At 38.7% G+C, this 26621-nt stretch overlaps 1 protein-coding gene across 2 annotated transcripts in view; it reads left to right on the forward strand.

Moving 5' to 3' along the window:
* Positions 1–26621, forward strand: part of SPAG16 (sperm associated antigen 16) — a 1067980-nt gene that overhangs the window by 807126 nt on the left and 234233 nt on the right. The gene's annotated exons all lie outside the window — the stretch shown is intronic.

Here is a 26621-nt window from a genome sequence, read left to right on the forward strand (position 1 = left end):
TTTTTGAGGTTGCATCTAAGTACTTCATTTAGAACTCTTTTGTTGACCACGATGGCTACTCCATTTCTTCTAAGGGATTCTTGCCCGCAGTAGTAGATATAATGGTCATCTGAGTTAAATTCACCCATTCCAGTCCATTTTAGTCGCTGATTCCTAGAATGTTGACGTACACTCTTGCCATCTCCTATTTGACCACTTCCAATTTGCCTTGATTTATAGACCTGACATTCCAGGTTCCTATGCAATATTGCTCTGTACAGCATCGGACCTTGCTTCTATCACCAGTCACATCCACAGCTGGGTATTGTTTTTGCTTTGGCTCCATCCCTTCATTCTTTCTGGATTTATTTCTCCACTGATCTCCAGTAGCATATTTGGCACCTACCGACCTGGGGAGTTCCTCTTTGAGAACCCCATGAACAGTATGAATAGTGTGTGTGTTAGTCATGCCTGACTCTTTGAGATCCCATGGACCACAGCCCACCAGGCTCCTCCATTCATGGAATTCTCCAGGTAAGAACACTGCAATGGGTTGCCATAAGGATAATAACTGAAGATAATTTGAAAATAAGTTAAATGTATAAGCATGCTGCTGCTGCTGCTGCTAAGTCGCTTTGGTCATGTCCGACTCTGTGTGACCCCACAGATGGCAGCCCACCAGGCTCCTCTGTCCCTGGGATTCTCCAGGCAAGAACACTGGAGTGGGTTGCCATTTCCTTCTCCAATGCATGAAAGCGAAAAGTGAAAATGAAGTCGCTCAGTCTTGCCCGACTCTTAGCGACCCCATTGACTGCAGCCTGCCAGGCTCCTCCATCCATGGGATTTTCCAGGCAAGAGAACTGGAGTGGGGTGCCATTGCCTTCTCCGGATATATAAGCATAAGACTTGTTAAAAAATCTCATGCAGTGAAATACTATATAACCATGAAAATATCATGTGTGGATATAATGAAGTACAAAGATAGTTTTTCATAATGCATAGTGAAGATAAAGGTAGTGACAAAATAGAATATAGGACATAATTTCACAGTGAGTGTTTAGATAGACAGAAAGGTAGGCAGGCAAACAGAGAGATGGATGTTATACTGTTCATTCCTCACTGGCTCTGTCCCTCCACTTGCTCCTCCATTCCATGCTCCTCTCTGCCCTCCTCCATTCTCTGGGAAGATATTTGCCCATTGATTTCAGTTTGGGATTGACACATGAGAGGCATGGGAATCTGAACCTCGCAAATATCTCTGTAGCTCAGTTGGTAAAGAATATGCCTGCAATGCAGGAGACCTGGGTTCAATCCCTGCATCAGGAAGATCCTGTGAAGAAGAAAATGGGAAATCCTATGGACAGAGTAGCCTGGTGGGCTATAGTCCCTGGCGTCATAGGAGTCGCTCACGACTTAGTGACTAAATCGTGAGAGGCACTTAGAGAAGAAGAAAGAGTAGGAGGAGAATTTGGAGCATTTATTCCTTTTGATCCCGCCTTGGATGCATTTGTAAGGAAGGCTGCATTGCTAGACAGCTACAGCTCCTTTCAAGTAGCCTTACTTCTAAGGCTCCAGTTTTCAGCCAGGTTGCATGTAGGTCATTTCCACTTTTTGCCCCTACAGGCCTGGGTAACAACTTTCCATTATTTCTAGTTTATGTATTTATTTTCTTAAATTTTCCTCTGTTTACTCCCCTCTGTAAATGGTCCGTTCATTAATAAGCCTTTTTAAAATTTCTCTCTGAGCATGTGTTCTTTGTTTCCTTCCAAGACATTCACTGATGCAGAAGCTTATAAAAAGCCTGACAATAGAGCTGCCAAAATGTTTGCAGGAATTCTATGTGGCAGGGATAATGGAGTCGGGGTTGGGCGTTAGGGGAGTGAGGGGAGGTAGGGAGGTGTTCTATCTAAATTTCTTAAACTAACTATGTTATAATGTTTAATACAAAAAAGGAAAAAAATTCTTACATGTACATGAAATAAATAAAAACTAATATGCAAATAAATAATGCTGGTATGAAACTGTGAAGAGCTGATATCTTTTTAACTTCTTACTGTGGTTGGACAGGTTAGTCCTAATGATCTTTTAAGTGCTCCCCTTCTCCTCCTATCCTGAACCAGAAAGAAATGAGCATAAGAAGATAAATAGGATTCATCTGAAACAGGTGACTATCATATCTATGACAGGTTCACACTTAAACCCTCTAGTGTTCACTTTTTCCTGGAAGAAAGAGTCCTAGAATATTCCTAGTCCCTCTGTACTCATCTCTGCCCTTCCCTCTCCTCTCCTCCTATGCGAGGGCTGTGTTGCTTAACTGAAATGCTTAGAAGGAACTGACCAAGTCTCTGATTATACAGGTTCTTTCGTCCATTGCTTCTCCAGGAACAGAAGCCAGAGTTTTTGCAACTCTCTCAATAATTGACTGGACAGAGTTCATTGTAGAAACTGTTAGGATACTACGAGGCTACATATTACGTTAAAGGTACTATTTTGATCTCTATCTCTATAATTCCTGTGACTGTTCCTCAGCTGGTTCTGGACTGGAGTAGAAAGAAAAGGGTATTTTACTGATGCTCCTAGGCCACAATAACATTCAGAGCCCTTCTATATGCCCAGAGGAAGCATTATTCTTTAAGATGTGTATTTTTTGTCATTTTAAATGTTTTTTTGTGTGATTATTACTGTCATTTTCAAAAGAGCAATATGAAAAATATATAAAAGAAAATTACATGAAATCATACAAATCAAAGTTTAAAAATTTTCTATTTCTCATGAAACTTCATATAAAATTATCGTATATAATTATATGTATGAAAGTGAAATTGTTAGTCACTCAGCTATGTCCAACTCTTTGTGACTCCATGGACTGTAGCCCACCAGACTCTTCTGTCTGTGGGATTTCCCAGGCAAGAATACTAGAGTGGGCTGCCACTTCTTTCTCCAGGGTATCTTCCAGACCCAGGGACTGAACCTGGGTCTCTCACATTGCATGCAGATTCTCTACCATCTGAGCTACCAGGGAAGCCCTAATTATGTAGAATTGCTATATTACTAAAAATAATAAAAAATACTCTATATGTGTACATATATATATATATATATATATATATATATATACATACAGTGTTTTGCACTATATTTCTATCTTATTGAGCACCACATTCAACTATATATCCTACAGTATTCTAATGATACAGTTATTTTACACTTTATATTGGGCCTCTTTTCATTCTAATTGCATGCATAAGCAGTAGAGCAGTTAAGAACAGCAGCCTCCAGAGTTACAGTGATTGGGCTGATTGGTTTAAATCCAGATTCTGCCACTTATTAGTTCTCTAACCTTGAGCATGTTCCTTAATCTTCCTATGCCTAAACTCCCTCCTCTGTAAAATGAGGATAACAAAACACAGTACCTATCATTTTTTGTGAGCATTAATGAGATAATTCATATAAACGTGGTAAAAAAGGCTTAATCTCTGTCCTCCAACATTTACATTCTAATGGGAGAAACAAAATTAAGTATTTGTCTCTCCATCTCTGTATGAACCTTTATGTCCTTCTCTTTCTCTCCCTCACCATCCCCCTTTCTCCCTCAATCTCACATGTACACACACGCATACACACATGCACAGGTGTGTGTAAATGGTATAAGAAAAATAAAGCTGTGGTAAGTGTATAGAGTTGAAGGGTGGAGACTTAGTATTTCAGGTAAGATTTTCAGGGATGATCTCTGAGAAAAGGTAACAGGCATGAAGTGAGGATGTCTTGGGAAGGAACATTCTAGTAAGAGGATCCAAGTAGACAGACCTTGAGGTAGAATAAGGTTGAGAAGATCCACATTAACTGGAGTAAAATGAACAAGAAAGAGATTGGCATGAGATGACTTTGGAGAGATAGACAAGAGTTAGACCATGAAGGGTTTCATAGGTCATACTTTGAACAGGAAGGAGAAAGCCAAAGCATTGGAGAGTTTTAGTAAAACAGTGACTTCTTGAGAACTTTGTTACAAGGACAACCCACAGCAGGAAATTTATTTTGCATCATAGCCTTAAAACATGATCTTAAGCATATATATATATAATATATATTTATATTTTTATAAATATGTATAAACATATAAATAGATATTTTCTGGGTTATATCATTTTTAATGCTGCACTACATTTCTTTCATGACCCACTTATTGATTTCAAGCTGCAATTTGGAAAATCCTGGTCTCCTCAGTCTCTCAAGCCAGCATCTAAAACACTTCAAGATGCATAATTTTCTTCCTTGTGGTCATAATTCTTTGTATCAAGTTTATATAATGAGTGGTAGCTTGATTCACCTCTTTATTTATTATTTACTCTGTGTGGCCTTTGGAGGAGTCTGTCTGAGGAAAGATATGCTGGGTGAAATTATCTGCGAGCAAAGGGAAACAAACACCCACCTCCCTTCATTCACCCCTCTAACTAATCCCATTGAACGCTAAAGGATCTGTTGCTATTGGTGGGAAATCTTAGCAGTGGGAAACTGACAAGGCAGCCTGAGCAAGTGTATTACCCCAACTGCAGCTACTTTATCAGAACCATTTTGCGTTTGAGATACAGAAATTAAAACTTTCATGTCATTTTAAAAACTAAATAATCATGGTTTAGTAAGATGTGTTCGAATTTCTCCTATTGATGGTTTCTAGAGATGGCAACCCACTCCAGTGTTCTTGCCTGGAGAATCCCAGGAACAGGGGAGCCTGGTGGGCTGCCGTCTATGTGGTCGCACAGAGTTGGACACAACTGAAGCGACTTAGCAGCAGCAGCAGCAGCAGCAGAGACACCTATCTTTTGTAGATTAGAATTCTGAGAAAATCCTCAGGTGAAATAAGATGCTTAGGAAAGAGCTTACTCTATCATGTAACTCATAATTTGGTTATTCTTAGGCATTTATGAGTATATTGTAAAAGTTATTATTTCCTGGACTATAATATTATCTGAGACATAAAGCAATAGATTAGTTATTTGATACTGACCAATATAATTCAGTTATGTACCTCTTTTACTCCTCATTTTGTGTTAAGAAAGATTCAGGTTCATAATTTGACTCTTTTATTCTAGGGAAGTAAATTAGGTTTCAAAATGTTGAGCTTAGAAGTGAGTTGGTGAATGTTTATTGTAACTATTTTTTGAGCATTTCTGTCCCAGAAGCCAGGCAGGATTTTGCATTTTGGTCAATTTTCTTTTGCTAAGATAATGAGGGTGGGACTCTTTAGAACTCCAGGCAATTGCTTTGAGCTCCAAGTGCTTTGAAGAGATTAGCTCCATTGATATTCTCTGCATTTTTCAGAGAGAAATGCTGCTTTCCCCTGAGTATAGAAAGATGGACAGCTATTGAATAGAAACTACTTTTGTCTAGCAGATAGTATGATATTAAATATTCTCTTCTCAAAGACATATATGCAATGTTAGAATGCGGACGGATTGGGAGCCTCATTACACTGACTTGCTAATTTTGTCTGAATCTGCAGTTAAATTTGGTTGTGATTTGCCTCAAAAATACCCTTAAAGGGGTTAGAGGCTGGACAGTATTAAGTCAGTCAACTTGGTAATGAACAAGTTAATTACTCTGGGGTTAAAAGGGGTGGAAATGCCATGATTTTTTCCAGCAATACAATGAAAAAGATACAACTGAACTATTTCAAGATCAGCCCACCCAGTAGGATTTAGCTGGACAGTGACTTCTCTCTCCTGTGGGAGTTCAATCAAAGATATCTCCCTTTGATTTAAAAATGTTACACTTTGCTAGAATTCAGATGAAGCCATATAAATAATAGAAGTTTTATGCCAGATGATTCTACATACATTATGTTATTGTTGTTTCAGAGAGGTTCACTTAGCAAAAATCTCAATTCGAATGGCTTTTCATTCCATTAAAAAATGTCTCCTGTGGGAGAGGGATATATATGTGTGCATGTGTGTGTACTATTTGTATGTATTTGCTTCTCTGGTGGCTAAGAGGTAAAGAATCCACCTGTAATGTGGGAGATACAGGAGATGTGGGTTCGATCCTTGGATCAGGTAGATCCCCTGGAGGAGGGCAACCCACTCTGGTATTCTTGCCAGGAAAATCCGATGGACAGAGAAGGCTAGTGGGCCATGGTCCATGGGGTAGCAAAGAGACATGACTGAAGCAATTGAGCATATACACACATATGTATATGTATTTATATATATATATATATGTGTGTGTGTGTATGTGTGTTTAACACTAGTGCTGCAGTTCTATCCATGTCTGGCTTAAATATGAGAGCTTCATCTACTGATAAATTTGTTCCTACAGACAATCAGATACTGAAACCTTTTGAAAGTCATCATATCCTACCCTTTCTAAAAGCATCCTTGAAGTTCAGCAGCTTAGCAAGTTTCTGTTGCCTCTGTGCTTCTAGCTGTGTTTAGATACATAAAAAGGAATATTACTTTCATTTGGAATAAAAACCTGTGATTTAAGGAACAAGGTTGTCATCAAATAAGCCTTCTATTTATGCTATTCAGACCACCTATCTTCAGGATATCACAAGTATCGATCAATTTCAGGTCAGTTGGGATGTGTGAAATAGAAGTGGTATGCTATTAGCTCTTGATTATATCCTGTGGTTTTCTAAGAGTAAATGTGATTACATGACATGTTGCTGTACCTTCTTTGGTTTATTAACTGTGCACTTGAGATAATCTACCTGTGCAAACTCTAGGAGCTAGTTTACTGGAAAAGGACCTGTGATATAGTCCTATCCATGTCTTCAGAGTTTTAGAACTTAAAAATCCCTACCACCTCTATCCCTAGAACTTCTTAATTACAGTTCCAAATATCATCATCAGAGATCCTGGCAGGCTCCCACATGGCACTGGGATGGAGAAATGGGGATGGATATGGAATTTTCTGGAAGAAGTCTAGCATCAGAAAATTACTATTCCACCTATATCTCCAGGAGAACTTCACAGGATCCCAGTATTTTGTGACTCCTTAGCCCTTGACTCTAGAGTAATGAGATTTTTCCAGAGTAGTAATACAGCTTTCAAGGTAATGAGATAAGGTAAAATATTTCTAATTTTCAAGTCTGGTCACTTTCCAGTAAAGAATCTGCCTGCAATGCAGGGGACCTGGGTTTAATCCCTGGGTCAGGAAGACCCCCTGGAGTAGGAAATTGTGACCAACTCCAGTATTCTTGCCTGGGAAATCCCATGAACAGAGGAACCTGGAGGACTACAATCCAAGGGGTCACAAAGAGTCAGACATGACTGAGTGACTAACACATACCATCTTAGTTATGTTAGACCTTAATTATGACAGTAAAAATTTGAAAGAACAATGTTTGGTTCCTTTACATTGAGATAGGTTGTTTAGAATGTCAAAGTGCTGCTTTTTCAGGATACTTTTCTCTAGTTTACAAAATATATTTTGTTCTTTTGTTGCACTTCACTGAGTTATTTATATTCGCCTTGTACAAATACCATCATTTCAGTAAATATTTGTTGATTCATAATGTGATATGAATATCCCTGGCCATATTAATAAACAGGAAATGTCACAGCCATCAGTGATTTCTGATGTGAATTTCAAATATGAAAGAGGGCTCCCTAAACTGCGATCCTGTGGATGCTGCCACCCGCCAGGGTGATTGCTGAGGAGCTGGGGGAATGCAAGAAGCAAGGTGAATAAGGAAACAGGATTGACCCCAGACAGCTGAGGTGCATATGAAGGAATGAATTCTCTGAGCCCAGTGGCTTACATCTGCCCGTACATAGAATGCTAAATTCCTTAACTCGGTACCCAATCTTCTATGTTCAGACTGCCTGCTCCCTTTGTTGCAAACTTGTATATAGCCTGATTTCCCCTCCTGCCTCCTTGGAACACTTTTCTCAGAACTACTGAGGTGCTGTCTCCTGGGCTCAGAGTCCTAAACATTCTCACCAAATAAAATAACTCTCTACTTTCAGGCTGTGACTATGTTTTTTAGTTGACAATAACTACACAGAAAACATTTATTAATGGCCTTTGACCCTAGTCATTATCAGTACTTTTTTCATGAACTTTTCATATGATTTCTTAAAAGTACCCATTAACTCTTCTAAAGTTTAAATTTGAAGATAGTTTTTCAGCAAACTTACATTGCTTTTAAAGGAAAACTTTTGCTCCTTGCACTAACAAAGTGTACTGGCAAATTAGCTCTCCGCCTGTGCTGTAAAGGTTTTATCACATTCCATAGATTCAGTTGGACCAAATTAGCTGGCAAATTAGCTCTCTGCCTATGACCAGTCAAACCAGTCAATCCCAAAGGAAATCAGTCCTGAATATTCATTGGAAGGACTGATGTTGAAGCTGAAGCCCTAATACTTTGGCCACCTGATGTGTAGGTTCAACTCACTGGAAAAAGACCTTGATTCTGGGAAAGATTGAGGGCAGGAAGAGAAGGGGGTGACAGAGGGTGAGATGGTTGGATGGTATCACTGACTCAATAGACATGAGTTTGAGCAATCTCCAGAGATGGCGAAGGACAGGGAAGCCTGGCATGCTGCAGTCCATGACTTCTCAAAGAGTCAGACATGAGTTAGTGACTGAACAACAACAATAGATTCAGTGGTTCCGTAAATTACTAGTCGAAGAATCAGGTTTAAAGGTACTGATTTACAACTGATACCACTATATAAAGTGGTGCTAAAAGAGGGATGGTATGGGGAGGGAGGTGGGAGGGAGGTTCAGGTTTGGGAACACATGTACACCCGTGGCGGATTCATGTTGATGTATGGCAAAACCAATAAAATAAAATAAATAAATAAAAAGAATACCAAATAAATATATTTAAGTGAAAAATAATTAATGTTAAAAAATTTAGTTAATGTTACCTGCAGGTATTAGTTATCATAATGATAGGTGATGAAAAACATAAATCCAAAAATCAATGGCTTAACCCAAAAATGTTGTCTTCTCATTCACATCAATCCAATGGGAAGAGGGCTCTTCTCTGTGCAGTCAGGGTCCAAGCTGGCAAAGCTTTTTCCATTCTTACCATACAGTTTCAAAGGTCACATCTAGTGAGCGCACAAGAGAAAGGAGGGAAGAAACAGAAGCCTGCTCCTTAATTATACGGATTACCTGGTAGCTCAGTGGTAAAGAAACCATGTGCAATGCAAGAGCCACAGGAAACTCAGGTTCAATCCTTGGGTCAGAAAAATCCCCTGGAGGAGGGCATGGCAACCCATTCTGGTGTTTTTGCCTGGAGAATCCCATGGATAGAGGAGCCTGGCAGCCTAGACTCCACGGGGTTGCAAAGAGTCAGACACGACTGAAGCAAGTTAGCATGCACGCATGCTCCTTAATTACCTTTGCATTACTGCAAAAGAAATCTTTTTTCAGGACATCCCTGACAATCCAGTGGTTAAGATTTGTGCTTCTAATGCAGGGAGTGCTGGTTTGATCCCTGACAAGGGAACTAAGATCCCACATGCTGCAGAGCATGGCCAAAAAAGAAACGAAAAGAAATATTTTCTACTACCAAGGACAAAGGCCCTCAATCAACGTTGATACTTCACTCAGTTGGCAAGAACTAGTCTCATGGCCCTTCTTAGATACTGGGGAAACTGAGAACTGTATTCCCTGACACAGTACCCATTGTCTAGCAGCAGCTCTACTCTGGAAGGGAGTCTAAATCTTTGGTAGAGAACCAGTACTATCGACCACACTTTGCTGTGCTAAGTCGCTTCAGCTGTGTCTGACTCTTTGCGAACCTGTGGACTGTAGACCACCAAGCATCTCTGTCCATGGGATTCTCCAGGCAAGAATACTGGAGTGGGTTGCCATGCCCTCCTCCATTGGATCTTCTAGACCCAGTGAGCAAACCCGTGACTCTTATGTCTCCTGCATTGGTAGGCAGCTTCTTTAGCACTAGCACCACCTGGAAAGTCCCTACTACACTGTATGAGTTACTTTTCATGGATTGCAATTAACAAAAGCCAATTCTGCTAATTCATCTAAGAAAGGAGTAAATTAGAAGAACATGATGCAGTGTGCAGACTCCAAAAGAAAGATGTTAAACTTAATGGCCAGGTCTCAGAAAATTCTGGCATCAGAGAAGCTGTAAGGGTAAAAGAAATTGGATTAATGAATGTGGTCTTCAGAGTGCTGTTAGTGAGATAAAATGGTTCCAGGCATTTTTAGCCCAGGTGTTAATTCAGTTAAGACTCAGGAAGAATCTTTGAGGGAAAGAAAATCTGATTAGCCTGGTCACTTTCTGTCCTACTGGCTAGTAGAGAGCAGGGTATCTGGATTAACAGTCCTCCAAGATTGTATCCAGTGGATAACAGGAAGACCCATAAGCCAAGACAACATACAGGCACTGTCAGAGGAAGCGGTGATAGAGGATAGGCAGATCAGAAAATATGTGTGCTCTTTAAAACTCAGAAGTTCCAGACTAAATTATGTTTAATAAATTCAAAAGGAAGAAACAGTTTCTGATCCAAGGAACTAAGAGAAATTAATAATCAATATCCCAAGTCTAATAACGGATCAGATCAGATCAGATCAGATCAGTCGCTCAGTTGTGTCCGGCTCTTTGCGACCCCGTGAATCGCAGCACGCCAGGCCTCCCTGTCCATCACCAACTCCCGGAGTTCACTCAGACTCACGTCCATCAAGTCAGTGATGCCATCCAGCCATCTCTCCTCTGTCATCCCCTTCTCCTCCTGCCCCCAATCCCTCCCAGCATCAGAGTCTTTTCCAATGAGTCAACTCTTCGCATGAGGTGGCCAAAGTACTGGAGTTTCAGCTTTAGCACCATTCTTTCCAAAGAAATCCCAGGGCTGATCTCCTTCAGAATGGACTGGTTGGATCTCCTTGCAGTCCAAGGGACTCTCAAGAGTCTTCTCCAACACCACAGTTCAAAAGCATCAATTCTTCAGTGCTCAGCCTTCTTCACAGTCCAACTCTCACATCCATACATGACCACAGGAAAAACCATAGCCTTGACTAGACGAACCTTTGTTGGCAAAGTAATGTCTCTGCTTTTGACTATGCTATCTAGGTTGGTCATAACTTTCCTTCCAAGGAGTAGGCATCTTTTAATTTCATGGCTTCAGTCACCATCTCCAGTGATTTTGGAGCCCCCAAAAATAAAGTCTGACACTGCTTCCACTGTTTCCCCATCTATTTCCCATGAAGTGATGGGACCAGATGCCATGATCTTCATTTTCTGAATGTTGAGCTTTAAGCCAACTTTTTCACTCTCCTCTTTCACTTTCATCAAGAGGCTTTTGAGTTCCTCTTCACTTTCTGCCATAAGGGTGGTGTCATCTGCATATCTGAGGTTATTGATATTTCTCCCAGCAATCTTGATTCCAGCTTGTGTTTCTTCCAGTCCAGAGTTTCTCATGATGTACTCTGCATATAAATTAAATAAATAGGGTGACAATATACAGCCTTGACAAACTCCTTTTCCTATTTGGAACCAGTCTGTTGTTCCATGTCCAGTTCTAACTGTTGCTTCCTAACCTGCATACAAATTTCTCAAGAGGCAGATCAGGTGGTCTGGTATTCCCACCTCTTTTGGAATTTTCCACAGTTTATTGTGATCCACACAGTCAAAGGCTTTGGCATAGTCAATAAAGCAGAAATAGATGCTTTTCTGGAACTCTCTTTCTGGCTAGGATAGCATTATGTACTAGTTATAAAATCCTTTTCCGTTTTTGTTGTAATCTGATGATCTTAGGTAAATTTGTGGATCTCTCCAAAGCTAATTTGCTTTCTCTATAAAAGTGCAGATGAGGACATTTTCTGTCATGTGAAGCAGTGGTGTTTGACTTTGGGGTTTCTTGAGTTACAATCAATGGAAATTGAGGAGTGGTGAGGAAACAGCAATGAGAATTGATATATTTGTCATTTTATATGTTATGGTTCCTTGGACGTGTTGTTGTTCAGTTGCTAAGTCGTGTCCGACTCTCTGTGACCCCACGAACTGCAGCATGCCAGGTTTCCCTGTCCTTCACTGTCTCCCTGAGTTTGCTCAAACTCATGTCCACTGAGTCAGTGATGCTATCCATGCAATCTCATCCTCTGCCGCCCCTTTCTCCTCGTTCCCTCAACCTTTCCTAGCATCAGGGTCTTTTCCAATGAGTTGGCTCTACACATCAGGTGGCCAAAGTGTTGGACCTTCAGCTTCATCACTAGACCTTCCATTCTGAATATTCAGGGCTGATGTCCTTTAGAGGTTCCCAGGTGGCACTAGTGGTAAAGAATCTGCCTGCTAGTGCAAGGGACACAGATTTGATTCCTGGGTCTGGAAGATCCCCTTGAGAAGAGAATGGTAGCCCACTCCAGTATTCTTGCCTGGGAAAATGTCATGGACTGATGAGCTTGGCAGGCTATAGTCCTTGGGGCAGCAAAGAGTCAGACATGACTGAATGACTGAACACTAGTTTTTCCTTTAGGATTGATTTGATTTGATCTCCTTGATGCCCAAGGGACTATAAAGAGTCTTCTCTAGTACCACAATTCAAAGGCATCAGTTATTTCCTGGTTCTGTAATAAAGAAGATGACTACCATTTACAAATAAATTTATATTTTGCCAAGGAAATATTAGAATGTTCATTTATATTTAACCAAGAACTATAATTTTTAACCCGTGTTTCTAGCATGGCTCTAGATTACAGACACATTTATTAAAGACTTCTTTGGATAATAGTGTACACAGATATCCCACCAAACAACTGTGGGGTAAAACAGATCAAAATAAACACTATCTAAGTGGATAAATTTTAAAATATTCTGAAGGATTGCTAGTGCTAAGTGCTAAGTCAAGTCAGTCATGTCTGACCCTTTGCAACAATATGGAGAGCAGCCCACCAGGCTTCTCTGTCCATGGGATTGTTAGGCAAGAATACTAGAGTGGGTTTCCATTTCCTACTCTAGGGGATCTTCCCAACCCGGGGACTGAACCTGTGTCACTTTCCTCTCCTGCACTGTCAGGCAGGTTCTTTACCCCTAGTGCCACCTAGGAAGCCCATTCTGAAGGATTCAGTTCAGTGGCTCAGTCGTGTCCAACTCTTTGTGACCCCATGGACTGCAGCATGCCAGGCTTCCCTGTTCACTGCCAACTCTCAGAGTTTGCTCAAATTGTCCATCACATCAGTGATTCCATCCAACCATTTCATTCTCTGTCATCCCCTTCTCCTGCGTTCAATCTATCCTAGCATCAGGGTCTTTTCCAGTGAGTCAGTTCTTCGCATCAGGTGGCCAAAGTATTGGAGTTTCAGCTTCAGCATCAGTCCTTTCAAAGAATATTCAGTACTGATTTCCTTTAGGATGGACTAGTTGGATCTCCTTGCAGTCCCAGGGATTCTTAAGAGTCTTCTCTAAAAATAAAATAAAAATTTAAAAAAGGAAAGTGAAAGTGAAGTCGCTCAGTCATGTCCGACTCTTAGCGACCCCATGGACTGCAGCCCACCAGGCTCTGCCATCCATGGGATTTTCCAGGCAAGAGTACTGGAGTGGGGTGCCATTGTACCCTACATAAGTTAAATATACTTTATTTTTTGTTTAGCTATTTTTATTTAAGATGTTTTTATAAAAAAATCCAAATACCAATAAACTGAGATGGTTAAAAAAAAAAAAAAAAGTCTTCTCCAACAACACAATTCAAGAGCATCAGTTCTTCGGCACTCAGCTTTCTTTAGAGTCCAAATCACATCCATGCATGAAACTGGAAAAACCATAGCTTTGGCTAGAGGGACATTTGTTGGCAAAGTAATGTCTCTGCTTTTTAGTATACTGTCTAGGTTGGACATAGCTTTTCTTCCAAGGAGCAAGCGTCTTTTAATTTCATGGCTACAGTCACCATCTGCAGTGATATTTGAGCCCCAAAACAATAAAGTCTGTCACTGTTTCAATTGTTTCCCCATCTACTTGCCATGAAGTGATGTGACCAGATGCCATGAACTTCATTTTTCAATGTTGAGTTTTAAGCCAGCTTTTTCACTCTCCTCTTTCACTTTCATCAGGAGGCTCCTTAGCTCTTCTTAACTTTCTGCCATAAGGGTGGTGTCATCTGCATATCTGAGGTTATTGATATTTCTCCCAGCAATCTTGATTCCAGCTTGTGCTTCATCCAGCCCAGCATTTCACATAACATATTCTCCATAGAAGTTAAATAAGCAGGGTGACAATATACAGCCTTGACATACTCCTTTCCCTATTTGGAACCAGTCCATTGTTCCATGTCCAGTTCTAATTGTTGTTTCTTGACCTGCCTACAGATTTCTCAAGAGGCAGATCAGTTGGTTTGGTATTCCCTTCTCTTTAAGAATTTTCCAGTTTGTTGTGATATACAGAGTCAAAGGCTTTGGCATAGTCAATAAAGCAGAAGTAGATGTTTTTCTCAGAGAAGGCAATGGCACCCCACTCCAGTACTCTTGCCTGGAAAATCCCATGGATGGAGGAGCCTAGTAGGCTGCAGTTCATGGGGTCAAGAAGAGTGGAACACGATTGAGTGACTTCACTTTCACTTTCATGCATTGGAGAAGAAAATGGCAACCCACTCCAGTGTTCGTGCCTGGGAATCCCAGGGACAGGGGAGCCTGGTGGGTTGCTATCTATGGGGTCTCACAGGGTCGGACACAACTGAAGCAACCTAGCAGCAGTAGCAGCAGATGTTTTTCTGGATCTCTCTTGCTTTTTCTATGATTCAACAGATATTGGCAATTTGATCTATTGTTCCTCTGCCTTTTCTAAACCCAGTTTGAACATCTGGAAGTTCATGGTTCTTGTACTGTTGAAGCATGGCTTGGAAAATTTTGAACATTACTTTGCTAGTGTGTGAGATGAGTGCAATTGTGCAGTAGTTTGAGCATTCTTTGGCATTGCCTTTCTTTGGGATTGGAATGAAAACTGACCTTTTCCAGTCCTTTGGTCACTGCTGAGTTTCCCAAATTTGCTGGCATATTGAGTGCAGCACTTTCACAGCATCATCCTTTAGAATTTGAAATAGTTCAACTGAAGTTCCATTACTTCCACTAGTTTTGTTGGTAGTGATGCTTCCTAAGACCCACTTGACTTTGTATTCCAGGATGTCTGGCTTGAGGTGAGTGATCACACCATCATGGTTATCTGGGTCATGAAGATCTTTTTTGTACAGTTCTTCTGTGTATTCTTACCACCTCTTCTTAATATCTTCTGCTTCTGTTAAGTCCATACCATTTCTGTCCTTTATTGTGCCCATCTTTGCATGAAATGTTCCCTTGGTATCTCTAATTTTCTTGAAGAGATCTCTAGTCTTTCCCATTCTGTTGTTTTCCTCTATTTCTTTGCATTGTTCACTGAGGAAGGCTTTCTTATCTCTCCTTGCTATTCTGTGGACCTCTGCATTCAGATGGGTATATCTTTTCTTTTCTCCTTTGCCTTTTGCTTCTGAAGGATTAAGAAGTTGTAAAAAAGAAATAATATTACTAGAGTTAGGATTGCTATAAATAGTTATCCCCCAAAATGAATGCACGGTTTGAAAATTACAAGATAGACCTATGGAAAATTGTAAAAATTACAGTAAAAAAAAAAAAAAATCCTCCAAACAGAGCTTAGTTATGCTCTCTTCTCACTTCACTTTACCCTGTAGTTGTATTTTCAGAAGTAGTCTACTAAGTTGTCTTTCAAAGATTTATTTCAGCAAATGGCTATTCCATCTATGCACAAAGAAAGTGAATAACCCTATAATTTTGTGGATTTTCAAAAGATAAGCTAACAAAAAGATTCTTCTCCTTTTCCTTTGATTCCAAGAATGTACAGTTGTATATTCTGTTCCTCTGGGAGCTCGATAAGACAATCTTTCCCTGAATATTTCTTCAATTGTCTGGCATTACAATAGAAGTACAGTAATGGTCAAATTTTTTAAAGCTTCCTGGGCTTGCTTGCTTTCCCATGACACTCTAGTGAAATTTATTGTGTGTGTATGTGTGTTTATATACATGTTTTTATAAAAAAGTATTTTTTCCTTGAAGTTATAGTAGTTTTCCTAGATATTATTAACACTGGAGTAGAATTTTATGCTGGCTTTTTATTTTTTAATTTCTATTTGGGGAATATCTCTTATTTGTTTTTAATTAGGGCTGAGCCTAACTCCAGGAATATAGATAAATATGGAACAGTTATTAGAAAATTAATGGTCTAATTTTAATGATAATGTTTGGAATGCTACCAGTAAATGGCAGCTTCCAATATGTGAGCTTATTTATATAAGATATAAAACCATCTTTCTTGCCAAGGATATGAAGTCATTGTACTGCTAGACATGTATATCCCACTTCCCGTAAAAAGGAGCATCATCCACAGCATTGCCTAAGCTCAAAACCTCTGAATTTTTTAACTGGTCTTCCTTAACATGGGGACCAATACCAAGTACTATTTTGCATGAGAAATAGCTACAAACTCTTCCCCCCGAGACTTGTCTTTGAAAAGACTGACCTGATCATGGCAGTTTCCTTCTTTTAAACCCTTGATGGGAGCTGCTATTCTGCCAGCCATTTCTGTGCTCAGGATTCGACATCTGTGCTCTACAGATTGCCATCTTTCCCTTTTCTCGCTAAAAAACCCTGATTCAGCACTTTTTCTTGTATCACTCCTTCACTTCTACTCCTCGGTTCCATCTCTCTGGCAGAATAAGTTTCTTCTTCATCCATATTCTTACTGCACTTTGTACAACCTCTATTGCTCTTTAGTTAGCTTGTGTTTTCACATGTCATCTCCCTTGCAGAGCTGAACTCCCACAGAAAGGGATACTTGTTTATCCTCGTGTTCCACATCTGATATTATGCCTGGCTTATTGTGAATGATCAATAAATGTTTATGGATTTACTCTGAGGCTTATTTTGTCTTGATATACAGATATGGTTAGAGTACAAAGAATTCTAGATCAATCAGTGGACTGAGACATTTGAATGTAATCATAAAGTTTACATATAACAATTAAACTATAAAGTTTATAATCATGATTGCAGAATCTAAGACATGAAGACACTAAGCTTTCAACAAAATTCTGAGCTCCTCACTCAGCTTGCCTTAAAGAGAAAGTCAGATCATTGAAAACACATAAGAATTATGTGAAAAAAAGATCTTCTGTCCAAAAGGAAAAGCTGTTTATAAAAGTTATATTTGCTTTGTAGTGATGTATTTATGTTGTTCTGGTTAGTCGCTAAGTTGTGTCTGACTCTTTTGCAACACCATGGACTATAGCCTACCAGGCTCCTCTGTCCATGTGATTTTCTAGGCAAGAATACTGGAGTGGGTTGCCATTTCCTTCTCCAAGGAACTTCCTGACCCAGAGATCAAACCCACATCCTGTGTGTCTCCTACCTTGACTGGCAAATTCTTTACAACTGAACGACCTTGGAAAACCCATATGTATGTATGCATGTATGTGTATGTATGTATGTGTATGTATGTATTTGTATGTGCAACACACATAGTTGCATATCCACATGTAGAAGAAACTGAGGAAATATAGGTGGTTGTCTGTTCTAAATTTTCTATAATGGCATATTTAATTTTTGTTAATCATATAATTAATCATTTCTTTAAGAAAATTAGAGATACTGAGGGAACATTTCATGAAAAGGTGGGCACAATAAAGGACAGAAATGGTAAGGACCTAACAGAAGTGGAAGATATTAAGAAGAGGTGGCAAGAATAAACAGAAGAACTATACAAAAAAGATCTTTATGACCCAAATAACTGTGATGGTGTGATCACTCACCTAGAGCCAGACATCCTGGAATGTGAAGTCAAGCGGGCCTTAAGAAGCATCACATTGAACAAAGGTAGTGGACATGATAGAATTCCAGTTGAACTATTTCAAATCCTGAAAGATGATGCTGTGAAAGTGCTGCACTCAATATGCCAGCAAATTTGGGAAACTCAGCAGTGGCCACAGGACTGGAAAAGATCAATGTTCATTCCAATCCCAGAAAGGCAATGCTGAAGAATGTTCATACTACTACACAATTTAACTCATTTTAAACACTAGCAAAGTAATGCTCTAAATTCTCTAAGCCAGGCTTAAACAGTACTTAAACTATGTTCAAGCTGGATTTAGAAAAGGCAGAGGAACCAGAGAAATTGCCAACATCTGCTGGATCATTGAAAAAGCAAAAAAGTTCCAGAAAAACATCAACTTCTTCTTTATTGATTACATCAAAGCCTTTGACTGTGTGAATCACAACAAACTGTGGAAAATTCTTAAAAACAAGGGAATACCAGACCACCTGATCTGCCTCCTGAGAAATGTGTATGCAGGTCAAGAAGCAACAGTTAGAACTGGACATGGAACAACACGCTGGTTCCAAATCGGGAAAGGAGTACGTCAAGGCTGTATATTGTCACCCTGCTTATTTAACTTATATGAGGGGTACATCATGGAAATGCTGGGCTATATAAAGCACAAGCTGGAATTGAGATTTTGGGGAGAAATATCAATAACCTCAGATATTCAAATGATACTACCCTTATCGCAGAAAGTGAAGAACTGAAGAGCCTCTTGATGAAAGTGAAAGAGGAAAGTGAAAAACCTGGCTTAAAACTCAACATTCATAAAACTAAGTTGATGGCATCTGCTCCCATCACTTCATGGCAAATAGATCGGGAAACAATGGAAACAGTGACAGACTTTAATTTGGGGGGTTCCAAAATCACTGCAGATGGTGACTGCAGCCATGAAATTAAAAGATGCTTGCTCCTTGGAAGAAAACTTATGACCAACCTAAACAGCATATTAAAAAGCCAGAGACATTACTTTCCTATGTCAAAGCTATGGTTTTTCCAGTAGTCATGTATGGATGTGAAAGTTGGACTATAAAGAAAGCTGAGCACCAAAGAATTGCTGCTTTTGAACTGAGGTATTAGAGAAGACTCTTGAGGGCCCCTTGGACTGCAGGATCCAACCAGTCCATCCTAAAGGAAAGCAGTCCTGAATATTCATTGGAAGGACTGACGCTGAAGCTGAAACTCCAATACTTTGGCCACCTGATGTGAAGAAGTGACTCATTTGAAAAGACCCTGATGCTGTGAAAGATTGAAGGCAGGAGGAGAAGGGGATGACGAAGGATGAGATGGTTGGATGGCATCACCAGCTGGATGGATGTGAGTCTGAGTAGCCACTATGGGAGTAAGTTCCATGCTGTAGTCCATGGGATCACAGAGCCAGACACAACTGAGGACTGAACTGAACTGAATCATATCATAAAAATCTTATTGTTGAAAAAAATATCTTTTAGTCTAATCCAATTGTGATATTTTGGAATAAAGCATTCTTGTTTCTACTACACTACCTCTCTTTAGGCAAGAGATGTTGGATTTCTGTAAACATTATAGTATATTTTTATAATTAATCTTGGAAATTGGAATATAACAATCTTGTGGTTGCTATATTATATAGTTTGTGAAAGAATGAAATTGATAGTAATCAATATAAAAATCTGAGCATATACAATTGCAAACAGATGCTAATACACAGGTGGTTGAACAAAAAATAATATGGCTCTGGTTCAGCACTCTTGTGCTAAAGGAACATCTGGATGTGTATGTTTTATTCCAAAGCCAGGACTTGCTAACAAGGAATAATAAGGAATTTCTTCCATGAATAGAGTTGGATCAAAAAAATGTTTTCAAGGTAATCTTTAAGTCCACATTGCTTTTCAATGTCTTTAAAGTAATGAGTCATATGAGTCATGCTTAAAAATATGTTACTTACAGATACCTAATATATATGAAATATGTGCATATACAACTGTTTTGTAGCACTTGTAGTTTTTTTAGTATTATTTCTAATTTGTAATGACCAGTGTCTAAACTTAAACATTCTTACATAAATATTCTTCCCATTTTATTAACAGGAAACAGTTTATGGAAATTTATTCTTCTGAAAGTCCTTCTTCTAGAAGTGCTGTTTATTATATGTAAAATATAGAAAAAAGCAGAGATGTGTCTGTCATATAGTGAAATGCTTCTAAAGTTTTCATTTAACTTATGAATATTTTTTTTTTACAAAGTAAGATGAACTACTAAGTTTTCCTTCTTAAGCTTCCAGAAAAACAAACAAACAAACAAACAAAAAAACTGGATACACAAGATATTATAGCTATATTATCTGAAAAATGAAAATATTTCCAAGCTCTGATTTCTTGCTTATTCAGGAAACTTTTCCTAAAACAAAAGTTAAATGTATAAGGCCAAAAATTAAAAAAAAATAAGTATCATCTAATCCCTAGGAATTTTTTGTAATGGCATTTGGCCTTCACCATTTGCAAAATTAGAAAGAACAGATGGACCTGAATTCAAAAAGAACCCATTCTCTGGTAATGTTTTTATAGCCTGCATTGTTTCCTTTGAGTTTTGTGCTACCAGTGTGTATAAATTTTTTTCCCCCTATTTGGCTATAATATCGTGAGCGTACGAAATGGGCAATATGTCAGGAATAATTAGGCCCTATAGTGCTGAAACCTCAGTGGATAAACTGCCTCTTTTATAGAAGCAACTCATTACCTGTAGACCTGTCAATTTTGCTTAGTAGAGACCATCTGTTTATAGCTACCTCTTTTCCCAGAGGAGCAGTTCCTCTTCCATGAAGACTGCTCCATGATGTCAAAACACCTTTCTCTGTGAAATGGCCTCTCGTCTTCTTGTCACTTATTTCTATTCCTTCTTGAAGCTGGGTTATTTATTTTAGAACCAGCAAAGGTGGCTCTGGTTAACTTAAGCGGTAAAACAAAATGAATCTGATAGACAATGCCCTCAATAGAATACGTATACTGTGAATGTGCTTAGTTGGATTTATAGCTATAGGAAGCTTTCTCATGGACAGCCTCACAAGATATTACATGTACCTGTGACTTTGAGTTTGTCAGCAGCGCTGAGCAAACTGGTATATGTCAACCATGTAAAACTGGTATATTCCAATTTTGACTTAATTTGAATTCATAAGCAACAATGATGGACAAAAAATGGTTTCGTGTGCCTAGAATTTAATTGTTTATTATTATTTTTCAAAAAACTACATAATTAATGTTAGAATAATTCAAATATTACTAGGCCACTTTGGGTTAGCAACTACTTATAAAAAGATGATCAATTTTATATATACCCCTCCTAAATAAATAGCATGATGGTATATAAAGTTATACAGATGAATAATGTTATGCATTCTCCACTCCCCTGTCTCATGAGAAACTAACATCAGTTTCACCAATTATGAAGATACATATAAGAGCACCAGAATCTACCATAGCTATATCACCTATAGTTGGAGAGTAATTCAGAGGGACATTAGGAATTTACCCAGGAGATTGTACTCATTTGTATGTTTTATACACACATTGAAGGAAGAATGAAGCATATATTTCATAGTATTTAGAGAATTTGTCCAGAGCAGAGTGGGATTTTTTTGTTGTTGCTAAAATCCTCCTTTCTCATATGATGCCACAGTGGTCTGCAGTGAGTTGCTGAGTAATGAATGCAGTTATTTTAGTGAAAAGAACAATTGATCAGAAGAGGTACCCAAAACTCAGAATTACTGTGTAGTCCTGTCGTAATCCCTGGAATAGCATTCAAAATTCATGTATTCCCAGGATAAGTTTCAATAAGTTATAAATACATTACAGTGTCTTTCCAATTTAATTGCCAACAAATTGTTTCCGAAAAGTCAATATTCATGCTCCCTATAAGGGGGAAGGAAATGGCAACCCAATCCAGTACTCTTGCCTGGAAAATCCCATGGGAGGAGGAGCCTGGTAGGCTACAGTCCATGGGGTCGCCAAGAGTTGGACAGGACTGAGTGACTTCACTTTCACTTTCACTTTCTAAGTAACAAGCTAATGTGGTAAGAACAAGGTAGCATTCAGAAAACTCACATGCCCTGGAGTATATAGAATAATTACAAAAGTAAGGTGAAGAATGTCTGGATACTCAGAGGTGGGCCAGCTACCCACAAATTACTGTAATAAGGTATTCAATATAAAGTGTAAATGGTGTCTTTCGAGTGTGGGCCCTGATAGTGCTTCCAGAATTAGACTTTTCCTATGCCTAAATAATTTCTTGAGTAATTAACAATTCAGGCTGAATGTGAAAGTTCTAATATTATTCCAGTGCAAAATGACATTTGATCTTGCCTAGTATAAACTCAATCCAAAACTACCTGGGGCCATTGTGACCTTGAATGGATTTCATTTAAAAATCTGTTTTATTCTTTTACAAGTAGTTGACCAGTTTTCCCAGCACCACTTGTTAAAGAGATTGTCTTTAATCCATTGTATATTCTTGCCTCCTTTGTCAAAGATAAGGTGTCCATATGTGCGTGGGTTTATCTCTGGGCTTTCTATTTTGTTCCATTGATCTATATTTCTGTCTTTGTGCCAGTACCATACTGTCTTGATAACTGTGGCTTTGTAGTAGAGCCTGAAGTCAGGTAGGTTGATTCCTCCAGTTCCATTCTTCTTTCTCAAGATAGCTTTGGCTATTCGAGGTTTTTTGTATTTCCATACAAATTGTGAAATTATTTGTTCTAGCTCTGTGAAGAATACTGTTGGTAGCTTGATAGGGATTGCATTGAATCTATAAATTGCTTTGGGTAGTATACTCATTTTCACTATATTGATTCTTCCAATCCATGAACATGGTATATTTATCCATCTATTAGTGTCCTCTTTGATTTCTTTCACCAGTGTTTTATAGTTTTCTATATATAGGTCTTTAGTTTCTTTAGGTAGATATATTCCTAAGTATTTTATTCTTTCCGTTGCAATGGTGAATGGAATTGTTTCCTTAATTTCTCTTTCTGTTTTCTCATTATTAGTGTATAGGAATGCAAGGGATTTCTGTGTGTTGATTTTATATCCTGCAACTTTACTATAGTCATTGATTAGTTCTAGTAATTTTCTGGTGGAGTCTTTAGGGTTTTCTATGTAGAGGATCATGTCATCTGCAAACAGTGAGAGTTTTACTTCTTCTTTTCCAATTTGGATTCCTTTTATTTCTTTTTCTACTCTGATTGCTGTGGCCAAAACTTCCAAAACTATGTTGAATAGTAATGGTGAAAGTGGGCACCCTTGTCTTGTTCCTGACTTTAGAGGAAATGCTTTCAATTTTTCACCATTGAGGATAATGTTTGCTGTGGGTTTGTCATATATAGCTTTTATTATGTTGAGGTATGTTCCTTCTATTCCTGCTTTCTGGAGAGTTTTTATCATAAATGGGTGTTGAATTTTGTCAAAGGCTTTCTCTGCATCTATTGAGATAATCATATGGTTTTTACTTTTCAATTTGTTAATGTGGTGTATTACATTGATTGATTTGCGGATATTGAAGAATCCTTGCATCCCTGGGATAAAGCCCACTTGGTCATGGTGTATGATCAAACTCAAAATGGATTAAAGATCTAAAAATAAGACCAGAAACTATAAAACTCCTAGAGGAGAACATAGGCAAAACACTCTCCAACATACATCACAGCAGGATCCTCTATGACCCACCTCCCAGAATATCGGAAATAAAAGCAAAAATAAACAAATGGGACCTAATTAACCTTAAAAGCTTCTGCACATCAAAGGAAACTATCAGCAAGGTGAAAAGACAGCCTTCAGAATGGGAGAAAATAATAGCAAATGAAGCAACTGACAAACAACTAATCTCAAAAATATACAAGCAACTCCTACAGCTCAACTCCAGAAAAATAAATGACCCAATCAAAAAATGGGCCAAAGAACTAAATAGACATTTCTCCAAAGAAGACATACAGAGGGCTAACAAACACATGAAAAGATGCTCAGCATCACTCATTATCAGAGAAATGCAAATCAAGACCATTATGAGGTACCATTTCACACCAGTCAGAATGGCTGCGATCCAAAAGTCTACAAATAATAAATGTTGGAGAGGGTGTGGAGAAAAGGGAACCCTCTTACACTGTTGGTGGGAATGCAAACTAGTACAGCCACTATGGAGAAGAGTGTGGAGATTCCTTAAAAAACTGGAAATAGAACTGCCTTATGATCCAGCAATCCCACTGCTGGGCATACACACTGAGGAAACCAGAAGGGAAAGAGACACGTGTACCCCAGTGTTCATCGCAGCACTATTTATAATAGCCAGGACATGGAAGCAACCTAGATGTCCATCAGCAGATGGATGGATAAGAAAGCAGTGGTACATATACACAATGGAGTATTATTCAGCCATTAAAAAGAATTCATTTGAATCAGTTCTAATGAGGTGGATGAAACTGGAGCCTATTATACAGAGTGAAGTAAGCCAGAAGGAAAAACACCAATACAGTATACTAATGCATATATATGGAATTTAGAAAGATGATAACAATAACCCTGTGTACGAGACAGCAAAAGAGACACTGATGTATGGAACAGTCTTATGGACTCTGTGGGAGAGGGAGAGGGTGGGAAGATTTGGGAGAATGGCATTGAAACATGTAAAATATCATGTATGAAACGAGATGCCAGTCCAGGTTCAATGCACGATACTGGATGCTTGGGGCTAGGGCACTGGGACGACCCAGAGGGATGGTATGGGGAGGGAGGAGGGAGGAGGGTTCAGGATGGGGAGCACATGTATACCTGTGGCAGATTCACTTTGATATTTGGCAAAACTAATACAATTATGTAAAGTTTAAAAATAAAATAAATTTTAAAAAAAATTAAAAAAAATAAAAATCTGTTTTCTTTCAGTTGCAGTCATCCTTGATTGGTTTAGTTAACAGTTGTACTAAGGATACAAGTATTCTGTTTTATTCAAAAGTAAAAATGAATTCTGGCTAATTTTACTTACTGAGCTTTAGTTTATGTTTTCCAACTGAACTTAGAAATAATTTCAGGAAAAACAAGGATGTACATGGTGTTTGAAAGGGATTAATTTAGCAATAGTCAGAATATAGGTTCAAGGAGAACATCTGGGAAGGAGGAAAAGCTATAAATGTGAGCAGATGTAACAAAGGGGAATATCTAAAATAATAAATGTGGTTTTCAGATTTAAAATTTGTGTGCTTACAACACATCTCTTTCCTTAGGAAATGGCACAAAATAGGGGCTTCTGATTTGACATGGCAGCAGATATAATGTGATTTTCTCAATTAAGGTGATCCCAAGGGAAGTTTTTGGTGCTTCCTGGGTGGCTCAGATAGTAAAGAATCAGCCTGCAGTGCATGAGACCCGGGTTCAATCCGTAGGTTGAGAAGATCCTCTGGAGAAGGGAATGGCAACACAGGCTAGTATTCTTGCCTGGAGAATCCCATGGAAGAGGAGCCTGGCAGGCTGTAGTTCATGGGGTCACAATGAGTTGGACACAACTGAGTGACTCACTTTCACTTCAAGGGAGGTCTTAACATAACTTACTGTCTGTCTACAATGCGGAAGACCTGGGTTCGATCCCTGGGTCGGGAAGATCCCCTGGAGAAGGAAATGGCAATCCACTCCAGTACTATTGCCTGGAAAATCCCATGGACAGAGGAGCTCGGTAGGCTACAGTCCATGGGGTCGCAAAGAGTCGGACACAACTGAGCGACTTCACTAGTGACTGTTTTATAGGCAGTCTTTTTTTTTTTTCTTTTTTAATCACTTCATGGCTAATCACTGCTGTATGAACACAGGAAAGAAACCTGATGGAGGAGCATGCAAAACTTCTCCACTCACAGACCTTCTCTATAAAGGACACAAAAATTGCTAGAGCAGGGCTTTAACTCTGCATACTTTCATCTTTCCTTTTTCTACATTTACTTCCTGCTCTACCCATCTAGGTTTGAATTTTATAAAACTAAAGGTCTGATAATTGTCTGCCATTGTCACCTTCATAACATGTATAATTGCATATTTTAGACTAGACAGGTACCTAGAAGTCAAGCAGGTGGTTTCAAATTTGCATTAAAATATTAAAAGGAGGAAATATCTAAGATGGTCTTGATTTACTCAAGATCATGAGTGAAAGCTTCTTGCATCATAATGACTTGAACTGCTCTTTTAAGTGGCCTGTAAAATCACAACTGCATGCTATTAAATCCCACCCACCACCAACAGGCCCATACTCACAACACGCCCAGCAAACTCATTGAGAACAGGAATGTAAGAATGATTTGAAACCCCATGTTACCTAAGAAGTTTCATAGTCTTTAATCTGCTGTGTGTTTTCCGTAAGATTCATCATGGAGTAAAATGAATGGTTTTTCTCTTTCTCTTTCTCCTTTCTACCTTTTACTGCAGAAGAAAAAGCTATAACAAAATAATGGAGAAAAATTAAAATGGAGATTCTAGATATATTTTACGCTAAGTAATAGACTTTGTAGTTTTCAGGAGTTTGCTTATTTTATTATCCTTGTATTCTTGAGACTAAAGATAATCAGTTTCCTAGTTTTAAAAGTAAATATATGATAGTACACTGAATATTCACAAGTATCCTCTAAGTCTTTTCAAACAGTGTGGTCTAAAACAGACAGGCCATTTAAATGGATAGACTAATGTGTGCACTATACAACCAAGATTAAAAGATAATAAACCTTTCTTCTTGCAGTTTTTTCTTCTGTCCAATGTGTTACAAAATGACAGACATGTGTATTATATATGTATCATGTATATGTATTTCATGATAG

Source organism: Bos taurus, chromosome 2 (assembly GCF_002263795.3).
Source record: "Bos taurus isolate L1 Dominette 01449 registration number 42190680 breed Hereford chromosome 2, ARS-UCD2.0, whole genome shotgun sequence".
Classification (NCBI taxonomy): domain Eukaryota; kingdom Metazoa; phylum Chordata; class Mammalia; order Artiodactyla; family Bovidae; genus Bos; species Bos taurus.